Below are 15690 nucleotides of genomic sequence, written 5' to 3'. Positions count from 1 at the left end.
AGTTAATTTGCCTCTAACAATACAATTTTAGTTTTTGTTACAGTTATTGAGAATTGTTTTTGGATTTTAGGTTCTAAAAAGTCCCTGCAACATTCAACCATATTTAAAATACTATGTTTAGATTTTCTGTTTCTGAGATGAAGTGTTCCTGTTTTACTGCTGACAGGAGGCTGCAGTAAAGAGAGACTTCCTTTTCTTTTTATTACATTTACTGTATAGTACTTAAATTTGTTTATGGACTCTTGATTTAAGTATTTGAATATTTCAACTAGATGGTCGGAGGGATATTTGTATGCTGTGTACTATTTTCTTTCCATAAATAGCTTCATTTTTAGAGTTTCTTTTAAATTCTATATTTTAAATTTGACAGGGAAGAAATTGTCAAGGAAACTTTTTTAAACTTATATCCACTATATATACTATGAGAGCTGTAGTTTGGGAGGGAAACATTTACTTGAAAATTATAAACTCTTTCATTACCTTTTGAAGAGAATAGTAGCAATAAAGGACTGTGATTGATACTAACATTATTAGAATTTATTTCATACTATATCAGGTGTCTCTTAGGTACATTTGATGTATTAACTTTGAATTGATTGTATTAGACAGAATTTAAAACCTTCAGAGTTTGACTTGTTACAAATTTTATAAGGTTTAGTGAAAATACTGAGTTCTCTCTTGTTAACCGGGTAAGGCTTTGGGAAGTAGCCTCTGAAGTCATTTACTTGTAGACTCCAATCTACTCTTGATCCAAGAGGGAAAAGTTCCGGAAACAGTTTTGATTTCAGATTTGGAGTCCTTTTTTAAAAAATTGAGATGTGTAAAACAATATTTGAGACCAACCATATTTTACTTATTTTCAGGCAGTAGCAAAGTACCCATGAATAAAATTGCTTATACGCCCAAGGCGGTAGTTATTTATATAAGTATAATGACCTTCGAAACAACTAGATACTTTTCTTTTGTCTTGACTTGAAATCAAAGGAGGAAGAATAATTCTTAAGAAGTATTGCTTGTTACACTGAGGTAAGGAGAAATGTTTTTCCACCCATTCTGGTCATGTATTCCCTGGTGATAATAAGGGACTTGTGTTTCTGCCATTTCTCTGGCCTCTAATGCAGAGAGAACGACCATCATTCCTTATTTTAGGAATGCAGTGCTTAGCTAGGAAAAGTAGGCAATTGTCTGTTTTTCCGTGGACTTTTTGTTAATTTAGGCAGTCAGGTGGTTTTTCTAATTTTATAGGAAGCCTATGTTTAGTATTAAATCAGGTTTCTTAGCTAATAGGAATCAGGGAGGGTAGGCACACCCATTTCAGCACCACTCATTTGGACAAGTTATGTAAGCTTGTTGAACTTAGTTTGTTCCTCCTCAGGGGGGAAAAAAAAAGAATGAGGATAAAAATAACTGCTGTTATTCAACATCATTTACTATCTCAAAATCCTTACCCCCAACCTACTGAGGCAGGGACATTATTATCTTGTGTGTAGTGCTGTAGGGTTAATGGCTTTCATGCATTATTTAACTAATTTTTATTGGGTGCCTACTCTGTGCTAAATAAAGATGCAGTGATGAATTAGACACAGTTCTTCCCCTCAAGGCACACCAAGGTTTTGGCACATGAACATGACCAACAGGTGCTCTTCCTGTGAGCAGTTGTTTGACTTTGAATGCATAAAATATCAAACATCTTTCACACCGTCTCCGTATTGCACAAGACCCATTCCTGCTGCATTCCTTCTCACTCTTTGTTCACTTTCTTGGCATGTTTATGGACTTGAACAGAACTATCAGAGACTAAAAGAGCTGTGCTCATTGCCAAAAAATGTTTTTCTTGTAAGTTAAAATAAAAGATTGTGCTCTGAAACAAAACACAAGTGTTTAAGGAGTATCATGAAAGACATGAAAACGACTCTGGCTTCAGACTTGTGAGGGTCAGCATGAAAAACACTGACTTTATAGATTTTTATTTTAAAGTACAAAATATAACCCAAAACTTACTACACTTGCATACTTTGTACAATAGAACATTACTCTCTACATTTGAGGGTTATGCTATGGCAATTTATGTTACTTAAATAGTAGTTGTTACTCCTAGTAGAAAAAGTGCCCCGTGGGCCTTTGTCTTGAGTTCTAGAGCATGTCCTTAATTTTGGCTAGATTCTAACGTGCCTAAGAAATAATTAGAAATTATTTTCCTTATGAAGCTCAATGTTAAGGATTTAGATAAAGCATGGTTATTCATTTATACTCAAAGACTCTATATAAAGGCTGTGTATACACATATAGATTGTCTTTAGGGCCATCTCTCATGACCTGGATAGAACTGGTTTAACTTTCGAATTTAAACAGTGGACTCCTTAGCACAAAGTAGCTCACACTTTCATGTCAGTGGGCTCAGAACTCTGAGCCCTACACCTCTACAAAGCATTCACCTTTTTTTCCTTGGAATTTTTGATGCTCAAAAATCGCATCTAATGGGCGCCTGGGTGGCTCAGTTGGTTAAGCGACTGCCTTCGGCTCAGGTCATGATCCTGGAGTCCCGGGATCAAGTCCCGCATCGGGCTCCCTGCTCAGCGGGGAGTCTGCTTCTCCCTCTGACCCTCCCCCCTCTCATGTGTTCTCTCTCTCCTCTCATCCTCTCTCAAATAAATAAATAAAATCTTTAAAAAAAAAAAAAAATCGCATCTAAGATACACACACACACACACACACACACACACACACATATACTTAATTCTTAGCTGTTTATTCCATCTCTCAAACTATGTTGCATCCTGTTGTTTTTTGAGGAAACATGAATGAAAAACACACCTAAACAATACATACACACACACACATACCCTTAAAATTCTCAAAGTCACTTTTGTTCTGCCTTAGATATAAAGGATCTGTAAATAACTGGGGACACCTCAAAATTCAAGTCTTTGCTGGCTAGGTCCAAAACATAGTTTACATAGAAACGTTGGCCAGATCTGGCCCACTGCCTGTTTTTGTATGGCCCACGAGCTTAGGATGGATTGTACATTTTTCGGTGGTTGGAAAAAAATTAAAAGAAGCATATTGCATGACATAATAAAAATTACATGAAATTCACATTTCACCATCCATAAATGAAGTTTTATTGGAACACAGCCAAGCTTATTTGCATGTGTTGTCTCTGGTAGTTTCTTGCTACAGTGACATTACATCCTTGATGTAGTGCTAAGATAAAGAACCCTTGGGACGCCTGGGTGGTTCCGCCCTTTTAAGTGTCTTCCTTCGGCTGAGGTCATGATCCCAGTGTCCTGGGATCAGTCCCGAGGCAGGCTCCTTGCTTAGCAGGGAGCCTGCTTCTCCCTGTGCCTGCCGCTCCCCCTGCTTGTACTCTCTCTGTCTCTCTCTCTGTCTCTCTCTCTGACAAATAAATAAATAAAATCTTAAAAACAACAACAACAACAACAACAAAACCTTGATCTTTCCCTGTTCCTTTAAGTTATGCATCTACCCTTCCCACTCTTCCACGTCCCAGTTAGATTTACCTGGATAAAGTCAGGTCTGTGTCAATCTTTCTTTTTTTTTAAGTTTTTTTTTTTTTTTTAATTTCTTTATTTGACAGAGAGATAGCACTAGTAGGCAGAGCGGCAGGCAGAGGGAGAGGGAGAAGTAGGCTCTCTGCTGAGCAGGGAGCCCGATGCGGGGCTCGATCCCAGGACCCTGGGATCATGACCTGAGCCGAAGGCAGCCGCTTAACCGACTGAGCCACCCAGGCGCCCCAGGGCTGTGTCAATCTTGAAATGAGTATGAAGAAAAGAAAAAATACTTTGAAGTTTGTATCCTTACATGAAATTGACTGGATGCAGCAGTGAGAAGTTACTTGTTAGAACCTCTTTATGCTGTCCTTTCCTGCCCTTTTTCTGGTGGAACTGGACAATCAGGAATAGGAGAAAGTGCAAAGAAAAGTAACCCTTACTTTCTGGTTATTAAGTAAACGTTCTGAGCTCCTATCTTTCTAGATATAGGATATAATCATTTAGTAGTGGATATGTCCTTGACTTGGCTTCAGAGCAGAAAACTCAAATCATATGTTCCCGAATAATACATTACCATTGATTGAGCCCTTGTTATGGGTCAGGCATTCTATTAAGAATTCTCATGTTTGAGAGTTTGGGGTGGGGGGGCGGTTATTTGTTTTTTAACTCACAATTCAATAAGGAGGAAGAAGAATGTAAAGTTAGAAGAGGTGATCATCCTTATTAACCAGTTCCTGACCTTGATTGACATATGTTAGTGCTCTGAGTTCAGTTGAGTTTGGAGTAGGTCAGTTTAGGATGTGCATTTCCTTGCATAACTGTTTTGTAGTTTATCATTTCTTCACCTGTCTTTTGGATGAAAAACGAATGTGCATATTTTAATTTTAGAAATATAGTAGACAGTTGGGATAAAATTGCAGCTTTGCCATTTTTGTCTATTCTTACTATTTAATGGTTCAGTGAGAGCACGTTTAATCTTCCTAACAATGAATACATCACACAATTAATAACAGTTTTTTTTCCTCTGTGGTACACAGAGTTATCAGTTTGCCAGGGTTGCTTTTTAAAAGGTAGTAAGTTGTGCTTTCTTACCTGTGTTTAAGAGTGTAATACAGACAAACACACGTACTAGAATATTATTCAGCTGTGAAAAAGAAGGAAATCTTGCCACAACATGGATAGACCTTGAGGGCATTATGCTGAGATAAGTCAGAGAAAGACAAATACTGTATGATCTCTCTTATATGTGGAATCTAAAAAAAAAAACTCAGCTTGTGAAAACAGAGTAGAATGGTCGTTACCAGGGCCGAAGGGGTGGGTGAATTGAAGAGATGTTGTTTTAAGGGTGTAGACTTGCAACTAGTAGATAAATAAGTTCTGGAGATCTAATGCCCAACATAGTGATTATAGTCAACACTACTGTATTAAACACTTCAAAGTTGCTAAGAGACTAGAACTTAACTGTTCTCAGCACATAAAGGAAGTGATAATTATGTGACATGGTAAAGATGTTAGCTAAAGCTACTGTAGCAATGATATTGCAATATATAAATGTATCAAACCAACAGGTTGGGTTGGCTACCTCAAACTTACATAATGCCAGTTGTATCTCAATTACACAGATATTTTTTTTTTAAGATTTTATTTATTTATCTGACAGAGACACAGTGAGAGAGGGAACACAAGCAGGGGGAGGAGTGGGAGAGGGAGAAGCAGGCGTCCCGCTGAGCAGGGAGCCCGATGTGGGACTCGATCCCAGGACCCTGGGATCATGACCCAAGCCGAAGGCAGATGCTTAATGACTGAACCACCCAGGTGCCCTACACAGATGTTTTTAAAAGACTAAAATCCACAAGTATTTATATTGTAATAATTGGTTTTATAGGCATACCCCTCCTCAACCTTCTCGCTTACCTGTCCCTCTCCTATGCCCCCCCCATTAATAGAGAGGATTTTCCAAGCCCAGAGGCCTTGCCTTACTTCTTCTGTATCTCTAGCATCTACCATAGTACCTAGTAGGTCATCACTGTCCAGTATCTATTCCTCATTGAATGAGTGAAGAAATGAGAAACTAAAGTGGCTTAGCAGTACCTCTTTTATATCTACCAAAGTATCATGATCAAAACATCATGGTCATTTTGTTTTTCATTAGTTTTGGGAAACTTCTTTTCTGAAGGGGAGTATGTTTTCTTTGTTACCAAAGAAATATAAAAAATATTTCTTTATAGTTTAGAAAGTATATGCTGAAATTAAAAATAGCAATGTTAATGCTTAAAAATTAGCTGTATGAAAGGAATTGTTAAAAGGAGTGAAAAGTCTTTAGATAAAGATCCCTTTTCTGTTTTTCTGTATAGCTGAAGACATTTTGGAATGAACCTCAACTTCAGCAGAATCAGTTTGTGAATTTGTTGTCAATACACATAAAGTTTTCTAAATGATTTACCATGACAATTAAATACCAAGATTTTAACCATTATAATTGCTTTCCTATTGGTTTAAAACACACAAAAAATGTTAAAGTATCAGTTATAAATCACTTATTTTAAAAAACAGCAGTTGACTAAAATTTACACCTTACCTATATTATTTGGATAGATGCTGTTAAAATGAAACTATTATTTATTTTTTATATATTTATGTATAAAAATATGTATTTTGGAAACACAGCCATTTATTGTGTATCTGTGAGACCCAGTGACCATTCTGTGATTAAAACCAACTTTGGACACAAGTATTCTCCTATAGAATATCTACTTTTAGAAATAAACGTGTTTTCACATAAATACACAATTCCTTAAGTTTTTTGGGTTTTGTTTTTTTTTTTAAAGATTTTATTCATTCATTAGAGAGAACATGAGCATGGGGAGGAGCAGAGGGAGAGGGAGATAATCTCCAGACGACTCCACACTAAGCGCAGAGCCTGATGTAAGGCTCGATCCCACTACCCTGAGATCATGACCTGAGCTGAAACCAAGAGTCGGACACCTAACCCTCTGAGCCACTCCAGTGTCCTTCAAGTTTTTTTAAGATTTTATTTTTAAGTAATTTCTACACCGAGTGTGGGGCTCGAACTTAAGGTTCACATGCTCTTCTGACTGAGCCAGCCAGGCACCCCCAACTCCTTAAGTCTTTTTAATTGTTATGTTAGTTTCATAGAACTGCTGTAACAAAGTACCATAAACTGGGTGGCTTCACACAGCAAATTTACTGTCTAACAGTTCTGAAGGCTAAAAGTGAGAAATCATTGTGTCAGCAGGGCCTGCTTCCTCTGAAACCTGAAGTTGAAAGAATCCTTCCTTGCCTCTTCTAGCTTCTGGCTTTTGCCGGCAATGCTTATTTACTGTTTGGCTTATAGATGTATCGTTCCAGCCTCTACCTCTTTAATGACTGTCTTCTTCATATGTGTCCATTTCTTCACGTGATATTCTCCCCTGTGGGTGCGTCTTATCTGTGTGTCTCCTCTCCTCTTTGTAATAGTACATCAGTCATCTTAATTGTATCTGCAAAGATTCTGTTTCCAAATAAGACCCTATTCACGGGTACCGGGGGTTAGGACATCAACATATCTTTTGGGGGGACAGAATTCAACCCATAGTAGTGGTCTGTTCATACAGTAGTGTATAAAGATTAAAAATCATTCTGGTGGGGGGCACCTGGGTGGCTCAGTCGTTAAGCATCTGCCTTCGGCTCAGGTCATGATACCAGGGTCCTGGGATCGAGCCCCACATTGGGCTCCCTGCTTCGGCGGGAAGCCTGCTTCTCCCTCTCCCACTCCCCCTGCTTGTGTTCCCTCTCTCGCTGTCTCTCTCTGTCAAATAAATAAATGGAATCTTTAAAAAAAAAAAAAAAATCATTCTGGTGGGACACCTGGGTGGCTCAATTGGTTAAGCGTCTGCCTTCGGCTCAGGTCATGATCCCAGGGTCCTGGGATCGAGTCCCACATCGGGCTCCCTGCTCCGCGGGGAGCCTGCTTCTCCCTCTGCCTCTGCCTCTCTCTCTTTCTGTCTCTCATGAATAAATAAATAAAATCTTTAAAAAAAATAGAAATAAAATAAAATAAAAAATAAAAATCATTCTGGTGTGCAGTTTTTTAAGAAACAGCTTTATTGAGGTTGAATTAATGAATCTCAATGAAGTGCACAATTTTAATGTGCAGTTTGATCAGTTTTGACAAGTATACACAGTGATACCCTCACCACAATCAAGATAATCACGATCATCATCCCCAAAGTTTCCTCATGCCCATTTGTAATCCTTCCCTGCATCCCTAGGGACTTTGATCTGCTTTTTGTCACTCTAGATTACTTTGTATTTTTTAGACTTTCATATAAATAGAATCATACAATAATGTTTTCTTTGTTTGAACTGGCTTTTTAACTCAGCATACTTATTTTGAGATCCAGCCATGTTGTTGCCTGTATCAGCAGTCCATTCCATTGTATCCTTGAGTAATGTTCCATTTTAGGGACATGTTATAATCTGTTTAGCCAGTCACTTGGTTGACATTTGAGTTGGTTCCAGTTTTTGGCTATTACAAATAAAGCTGCTGTGAACATTCTTGTACAAATTCTTGCAGGGACATGTGCTTTCATTTCTCTTGGGTGGAATGACTGGTTGTTGGGTAGCTTATGTATATTAAATTTTTAGGTTAAGTGGCCAACTCTTGATTTCAGCTTAGGTCATGATCTCAGGGTCCTCTGGCTCCATGCTCAGCAGGGAGTCTGTCTCAGGATTCTCGCTTTCCCTCTCCCTCTGTCCCTCCCTGCCCACGCGTGCTCTTTCTCTCTCTCCCAAATAAATAAATCTTTTTTTTTAAGTATTAAAAAAGAAATGTCTAAACTCCTTTCCAAAGAGGTTGTACCATTTATATTCCCACCAGCAGTGTTTGAGGGTTCCATTTCTCCCCATTCTCACCAACACTTGGTTTGGTAAATTTTTTTTCAATCTTAACCATTTTGAGGGTGGGTAGTAGTGTCTCATTGTGGTTTTAATTTGCATTTTCTTAATGACTCATGTAGTTGAGCATCAGTTCATACGCTTATTTGCAATCTGTGTATCTTTGGCAAAATGTTCAATTTTCTTGCCCATCTTTTATTGGGATGTTTCTAAGTTTTAACAGTGTTTGCTATATTCTACGTATAAGTCTTTTGTTAGATAAATATTTTGCAAATGTCTCTTCCCAGTCTGTGGCTTATCTTCTCATTTTTGTAAGTTTCTTTTGAAAAGCGGAAGTTTTTTTATTTTGATACTTTATTGATTTTTTTCTGTTTATAAAGTTTGTGCTTTTTGTGTCCTATTTAGAATCTTTCCCAAACCCACAGTCAGATTATTAATACATATGTCCCATATAAATATAAACTCATTAATTATTTTTAGAAATCATCTTGGCCTTTCGTACCATTTAGTGCTTTTCTGGCTATATGGTAAGTGCTTCACAGCCTCTGAATCCTCACAGTAATCCTGTGAGGTGCTGCGTATTTCCCCCTTTTCACACAGATGGGAAAGGAAAGGACTTTAGAGACACATGCTTGGTAATTTGGGCAGTTGGGATTTGAACCCAGGGCCACACCCATTTGTGTCTTGTGTTTAAAGTCTGAGCTCTTAACCACAAAACTTAGGCTTCACTTAGGTTTTAGAGTAAGTTTTCTTGTGTGGAAGTTTTGAATATATTTGATCATATCTTAAAAGTTAAAAATTTACCATTGAACATAAAAGTAAAGGTTAACCTCCTGTGCTTGCCTGTGGATAGTAAGATTGAAACAAAAATGGAATTTTTCTGCCTCTTCTTTGTAGCAATTTGCCAGAGAAAATATCCAGGTTTAAAAAACTAAAAATACTACATTTATATGTCATAACGAATATATTCCTTAAAATTGAACATTACAAGAATATCCAAGTTTTTATTTTTGCCAACAGTATTGTCCTCCTGCCCCTGGCAAACAGAGTGAGACGGGAACCAGACTGAGATAGAAAGCTACGATGAATCATTGCATGTAGGATGTTGACTTATGTTTGACAGCTGCTGCTGCCAACTTTAGTTTTTAATTCTGATATGCAGAGTTTGTTGGGACAAAACTGAAATTCTGCAGTGTTTTGGAAAATTTCAGTAACATTTCCAGGTGCTGGAAAATATATTCTTTGTTTCATGGTTACAACTAATGGCAATAATCTTGGAAGTATCTGATATAAACTGATGTACAGGTATTTTAAACAATGAGGTTTTATAAAAGTTTAGCCAGTTTAAAAGATAACAATTTTCCTAGATCTAGAATCATTGTTTCTGTGGCAGTCAACAAATACCTTTAAAATGGATTCAACTGGAAGTAGTAGGTATTCAGCACCACTTGTAATTTTGGCTTTTCTCAATATAATGTACTTTATTTAAAGGATGTATTGCTAGGTTGTGAGTTTCCCACATTAGTAGGTAAAATATATTTGTCTAGGCATTCTTGGTTCAGTCTACATTTATTAAGGTCCTACTGTGTGCCAGGGAAATGGGGTTATGAAGTTGATGAAAACATTCATTATCTACTAACATGGAACCCTGTGTATGGTGGAAAAAACAGACATACAGGGATAATTAAAAGGTGTTATATATAGAGAGAGGAATAGCTGTGACGCTGTAAGATCAGAGTGCATTAGTTATGTATTACTGAATAACAAATTACCCCCAAACTTAGGGGCAACTGGAGGTGACACATTTATTTGTAAAGGGCCAAATAATAAATATTTTAGGTTTTGCATACCACACGTTCTGTGTCACAACTACTTAACTCTGCTGTTGTAGTGTGAACACAGCTGTAGAAAATGCGTGAAGTGAATGAGTGTAGCTGTGTGTGTTCCAATAAAACTTTATTTACAGAAGCATACAGTGAGCCACATTTGGCCTATGGGTACTGATTTACTGACTGCAGGCTTAAAACAATGAGCATTTGTTATCTCACACTTTCTGTGAGTGAGGAATCCAGGTCTTCATTCAGTGACTTTGACTCAGGGTCTTCTGTGATACTGCTGTTGAGCTTTCAGTCAGGGCTGTAGTCTTCTCAAGGCTCAAAGGGGGTGGGGGGTGGTGATCCAGAAGAGGGAGAGAGCTCAGGAGGGCAGCCACAGTCTTTTTATAACCAAATCTCAGAAATGACTTACCGCTTTCATTAGAAGGAGGTCAGGAAGTCCAGCCTACTACACTGCAGATGAGGGGGTTCCACAAAGGTGTTAATACTGTTAAAAACAATATCCAGTGACACTTGTTAAACAACAGTAAGGCAGATATTCAGGATCGAGATTAAGTACAGGGACCACTGCAGTGAGGTTTCCCACTGGGGGAGAGAGATGGGGCTCAACTCCAAATACAGTGAGGAAAAGTGGGATTTATAGAGAACAGAGTAGGGGTCAGTGGATGGAGAATTAAACATCACAGGTTAAGGGGGGATGCTATTACAGTATTAATGATTATATCCCCTATGCTATACTTTTCATCCCTGTGATTTATTTTACCACTGTAAGTTTGTACCTCTTAATCCCCTTCAACCTTTTTGGCCATCACCCTCTCCCCCAGCAGCCATCATTTTGTTCTCTATATTTATGTAGTCTCTTTCTGTTTTTTATTTGTTTATTTGTTTTTTAGATTCCACATATAAGTGAAATTATATGGTATGTCTATTTCTGTCTGACTTAATTTCACTTAGCATAATACCCTGTAGGTCCGTCCCTGTTGTCACAAATGGCAAGATTTCATTCTTTTTATGGCTGAGTAATAGTCCAGTATAAAATATACATAGCACATCTTCTTTATCCATTCATATGTTTTTTAAACTAGTGTTTTTGTTTTCTTTGGGTAGATACCCAGAAGTGGAATTACTGGGTCATATGGTAGTTCTATTTTTAATTTTTTGAGGAACCTCCATACTGTTGCCTAGAATGACTGCACCAGTTTACATTCCCACTAACAGTGCACGAGGGTTCCCTTTTCTCCACATCCTTACCAACAATGATTGTTTCTTGTCCTTTTGGTAACAGCCATTCAGATTGGTGTAAAGTGATACTACATTGTGGTTTTGATTTCCCCTGATGTTTAATAAGGTTGAGCATCTTTTCATGTGTTTTTTGGCCACCGGTTTGCCTTCTTTGGAAAAATGTCTATTTGATACTGGTAAGTTTTGTGGCCACCATAATCAACTGTGCAATTCAGCAGAAACTTACTACTGTCACCTTTGTACATCTTTATATTGCCATCTGCTATTATAACTACTTAAAGAAGGCATTGTTGAATGGTACTGAGATGAAATGGTATGTTTTATTATCAAAATTCTGATTGCTTAGGGTTGTAATGGGAATGAAAAAAATGACAGTATTATAGGGAAGAAGCATGAATATGCATGGAACTAGAAATGGGCCACAGCTTATGTGTGTGCTACTCATTTGTAATGTTTCAGCCATGTTTGAGGGGGAAAAGAAGGACTTACAGGATTGTTCCCAGGCAAGATGCTTCTCTATGAATGAGCGTAGGGTGATCTTCTGAGCTGTATATAGAGAAATAGCAACTGAGATTGATCAACTCAATTACCAGTTAAAACTGGTATATACCAATGAGTTAACTTTCACTCATAATAGAAGTGGTAAAGTATCAGACCATTTCAGAAAACCAGTCCATGTTTTGAGCTTCGATTTTTACAGGAACAGACAAAAAACAAAAACAAAAACAACAAAAAACAGGTATCTGAGAATCTCAGGAATGGAATAGAAGGTCCAGTCAGAAGGTTTTAAAAGAATCATCTTTTCCAGACAGGGACAGGATTTCCCTGGGCACTGTGGTGTACAGAACAAAAGCAGTGATGCTCTGTGGAAGTGATGAGAAGGAAAGGGGCGGGATGGCTAGACCGGATTCTTTGCCTGAACCTTCCCCCGGTCCTGCGGCAGCTGCTGAGGCATCTCCGCCTGATATGAAAACTAGCCTGCTCACACGTAAGAGTCTGTCATTTTGAAACAGTGGAAGTCAAGCATCTTTGTACTGAGCCTCCTTCAAAATTTACTGTGCTACATTACATCCCAGTAGGAAATAAGAGCTTAAATATATATTATGGTTACATGCTAAAGAATTTATGGATATGATGTGATATGATGGTGGAATTTGCTTCAAAATATTTTATGGTTGAAGAATAGATAAATTGGTCATGGTTTGAGAACTTTTTGCATTAAGTTGGATTTAATGGGATTCATTTCACTATTCTCACTAGTTTAATATGTGCTTGAAATCTTCAGTAATTAAGTTTATAATTGTTTGATATGTATCATGATAAGTGACACAATTTTATTTTTTTAAGCATTCTTTCTTTTTTTTAAGATTTTATCTATTTATTTGAGAGAGAGAGAGCACGAGCCAGGGGGGAGGGGAGGAGTAGAGGGAGAGGGAGAAGCAGACTCCCCTGCTGAACAGGGAGCCTGATGCGGGGCTGGATCCCAGGACCCTGGGATCATGACCCAAGCCGAAGGCAGAAGCTTAACCTACTGAGCCACCCAGGCGCCCCAAGTGACACAGTTTTAACTTTTCCCTCCTCATATGTAATTATCACATTAGAATTTATCACTTACTGGGCTTATCAGTGGTTGTGCCTAATCAACATCTATAACAATAGTCTGTCAGCTACTTGCCTGTCAGTGACATATAAACCCAACCAGGATATCAGCATCTGTGGCTCTGGCATGTGTAATTTGGAGGTTTGGTGGGAGGAGGAGGGTGGAAAGAGATAGGAGCCCCTTACCTTAACTAGGATGTCTGCCTATGGTAATTATTAAGCCTTTTACAATTTGTATCAAAAGAGATTGGATTGAGCATCTCATTTACAGCTCTTACCTCCATGGCAGAGATGGATTTGTTTCATTTGTGGGACAGTTTATGTTTACTTTGAAAATAAAAACTTGGCCAGTAGAATGTAGGCCATTTAAGATAGCTTTTGGAGCCTGGGTTAGCAGAGACCAGGTCCAATATCTGGTATCACGGCTTAGTCATTGACTTTTGCAAGTCACTTATTTTTAGGAGCTTGAGTTTCTCCATTTGCCAACTGAATAATATTAACAGATTTAGAGTTTTTCAAGGAAGGTTTATTGTATTTCATTTTGGATATCAAATCCATTTTTACTGTTTGGGAAGACACATCTATTTGCAAAGCAGAAACATTTGTAAAGAGAAACAAACGTTCTGCTTTGCTTCCTGAGTACCTGGTATTAGTAATTTGTTGGAATTCACCTGACTTCTCTCCCTTGAAAGACATCTTGTTGGGGCGCCTGGGTGGCTCAGTCGTTAAGCGTCTGCCTTCGGCTCAGGTCATGATCCCAGGGTCCTGGGATCGAGCCCCGCATCAGGCTCCCTGCTCTGCAGGAAGCCTGCTTCTCCGTCTCCCACTCCCCGGGCTTGTGTTCCCTCTCTCGCTGTGTCTCTCTGTCAAATAAATAAAATCTTAAAAAAAAAAAAAAAAGACACCTTGTTAAAAGTTAAGTGCTGGAGCCACTTAAAATGTGCAAGATTCTCAGGGCGCCTGGGTGGCTCAGTCAGTTGGACATCTGACTCTTGATTTTGCCTCAGGTCATGATCTCAGGGTCCTGGGATTGAGCCCCGCCTGGGGCTCTGTACTTAGAGTGGAGTCTGCTTGAGATTCTCCCACCCCCTCTGCCCCTCCTCTCTCTTTCTCTCTCTCTTTCTCAAATAAATAAATAAATATTAAAAAAAAAAAAAGTGCAAGATTTTCAGAAAGTATAATGAAATCAAGAAAGAATACCCAAGGGAGCATGTACTCAGAATTCTCATGGTTCGGGACAGTTTGTTCTTTGCCAGGCAGTGCCAGACCTTATGGCACGAAATGATGTTTAGGGTCGAATGAATGGTAAATGAGCTGAAAAGCCTCCGGCTTCTTTCTCTGCCTCTTCAGTCTTGAAAATATAAGAGGGAATGCAAATGTTACTAAAGAACCAAAATGTGAATCACGGTCTGACTGTCTGAAACTGCTTCTACAGAGCTAAAAGTGAGCCCCTTGGGTTATGGCCTCTGGGCTCTGTAATAATGACTCAGGCTGTCTCCATTTACGTGGAAACATGAAATAAAAGGGAAGGTAAACTGGCTTGTTCACGTGTGTTTAAGCAGTTTGCCTAGAGGCAATCTGCACCTGCATAGCAAGTAAACAAATTGATTTCTGGGTGAGAAAACACTGACATTACTTTATGAGCCATTATGATACTGAGCACTAATTATATTTGTGCTCAGGGTAATAAACTGTACCACATGATTTTCCCCCTCATCCCTTCCCCCTTTGTCCCTGAGAGCATTCATGCATCCCTTATGACTTGAATATTTATCATGACAACAGTGTAGAATTTGGGTTTTGCCCTTTTAAAATGTTAACTGTTCTTCTGTCCCTTCACTTTTGCCAGCATCTTAACTTTTAGTGATTGATTTGGTGTTTGCTTCTCATTTACCCTTTTAACACAGAATTATTTCCTTTACTTCAGAGCAGTTTTATCTGAAAGGATAAAACTGTTTCTTGAAATAATCATGTGGTCATTTGTCTCTACTAGTTTGGAATATGGCTGTCTGTGCAAGAGTAGAAATTACTACCCCTTTTAAGAGGCAGATCCTTGACTTTTGATGCAGCTGTCACAGACAGGATCATTTGAGGACTAGACAGCTCGTTGACTTATATTCAGACTATATGGTTTTATTAGTTTATGGGAACCATTCTCAGCATTTCATCATTGCATTTGCTTTCCTACTTAGATTCCAGGCTGTTTGAGAACTCAATTATTTTGCTCTATTGTCCCAGCTTAGAATTTGACCTGGTGCCAAGTTAGTTTTGATGACATTTTGCTTGCTTATTTATGCCATGAAAAGAGATTGTTCTGTTTTACGTGTTGCTATGCTCAGTTAAAGGTTTGGGTAGACACAGTCATCCAAGTACACGTTTGCTGTCCTAAACTGAAACCCTTGGCATCAGTTCTGTTTGTAAAAGGGTTAGAGCAAGAGTCTCCATGTCCTGCGGTCAGGAAGGTTTAAGTTTTATTTAACATGATTTAAGTAATTAAATATTAAAAGACAACACACATGCATGGGTGCACATGCACATGTGTAAACCCCAATTATAAAAGCAACTGAAATAGTCTTTGTGAGCTTGATGGTATTGTTTCTCTCCCA

At 38.3% G+C, this 15690-nt stretch overlaps 1 protein-coding gene across 8 annotated transcripts in view; it reads left to right on the top strand.

The window, feature by feature from the left end:
* Window positions 1-15690, top strand: part of LIMS1 (LIM zinc finger domain containing 1) — a 157117-nt gene that overhangs the window by 95777 nt on the left and 45650 nt on the right. The gene's annotated exons all lie outside the window — the stretch shown is intronic.

The sequence above is a fragment of the Halichoerus grypus genome, chromosome 10 (genome assembly GCF_964656455.1).
Source record: "Halichoerus grypus chromosome 10, mHalGry1.hap1.1, whole genome shotgun sequence".
Lineage (NCBI taxonomy): Eukaryota > Metazoa > Chordata > Mammalia > Carnivora > Phocidae > Halichoerus > Halichoerus grypus.
Note: the sequence above shows the minus strand (reverse complement) of the source record. Positions and strands in the feature narration are given on the sequence as shown.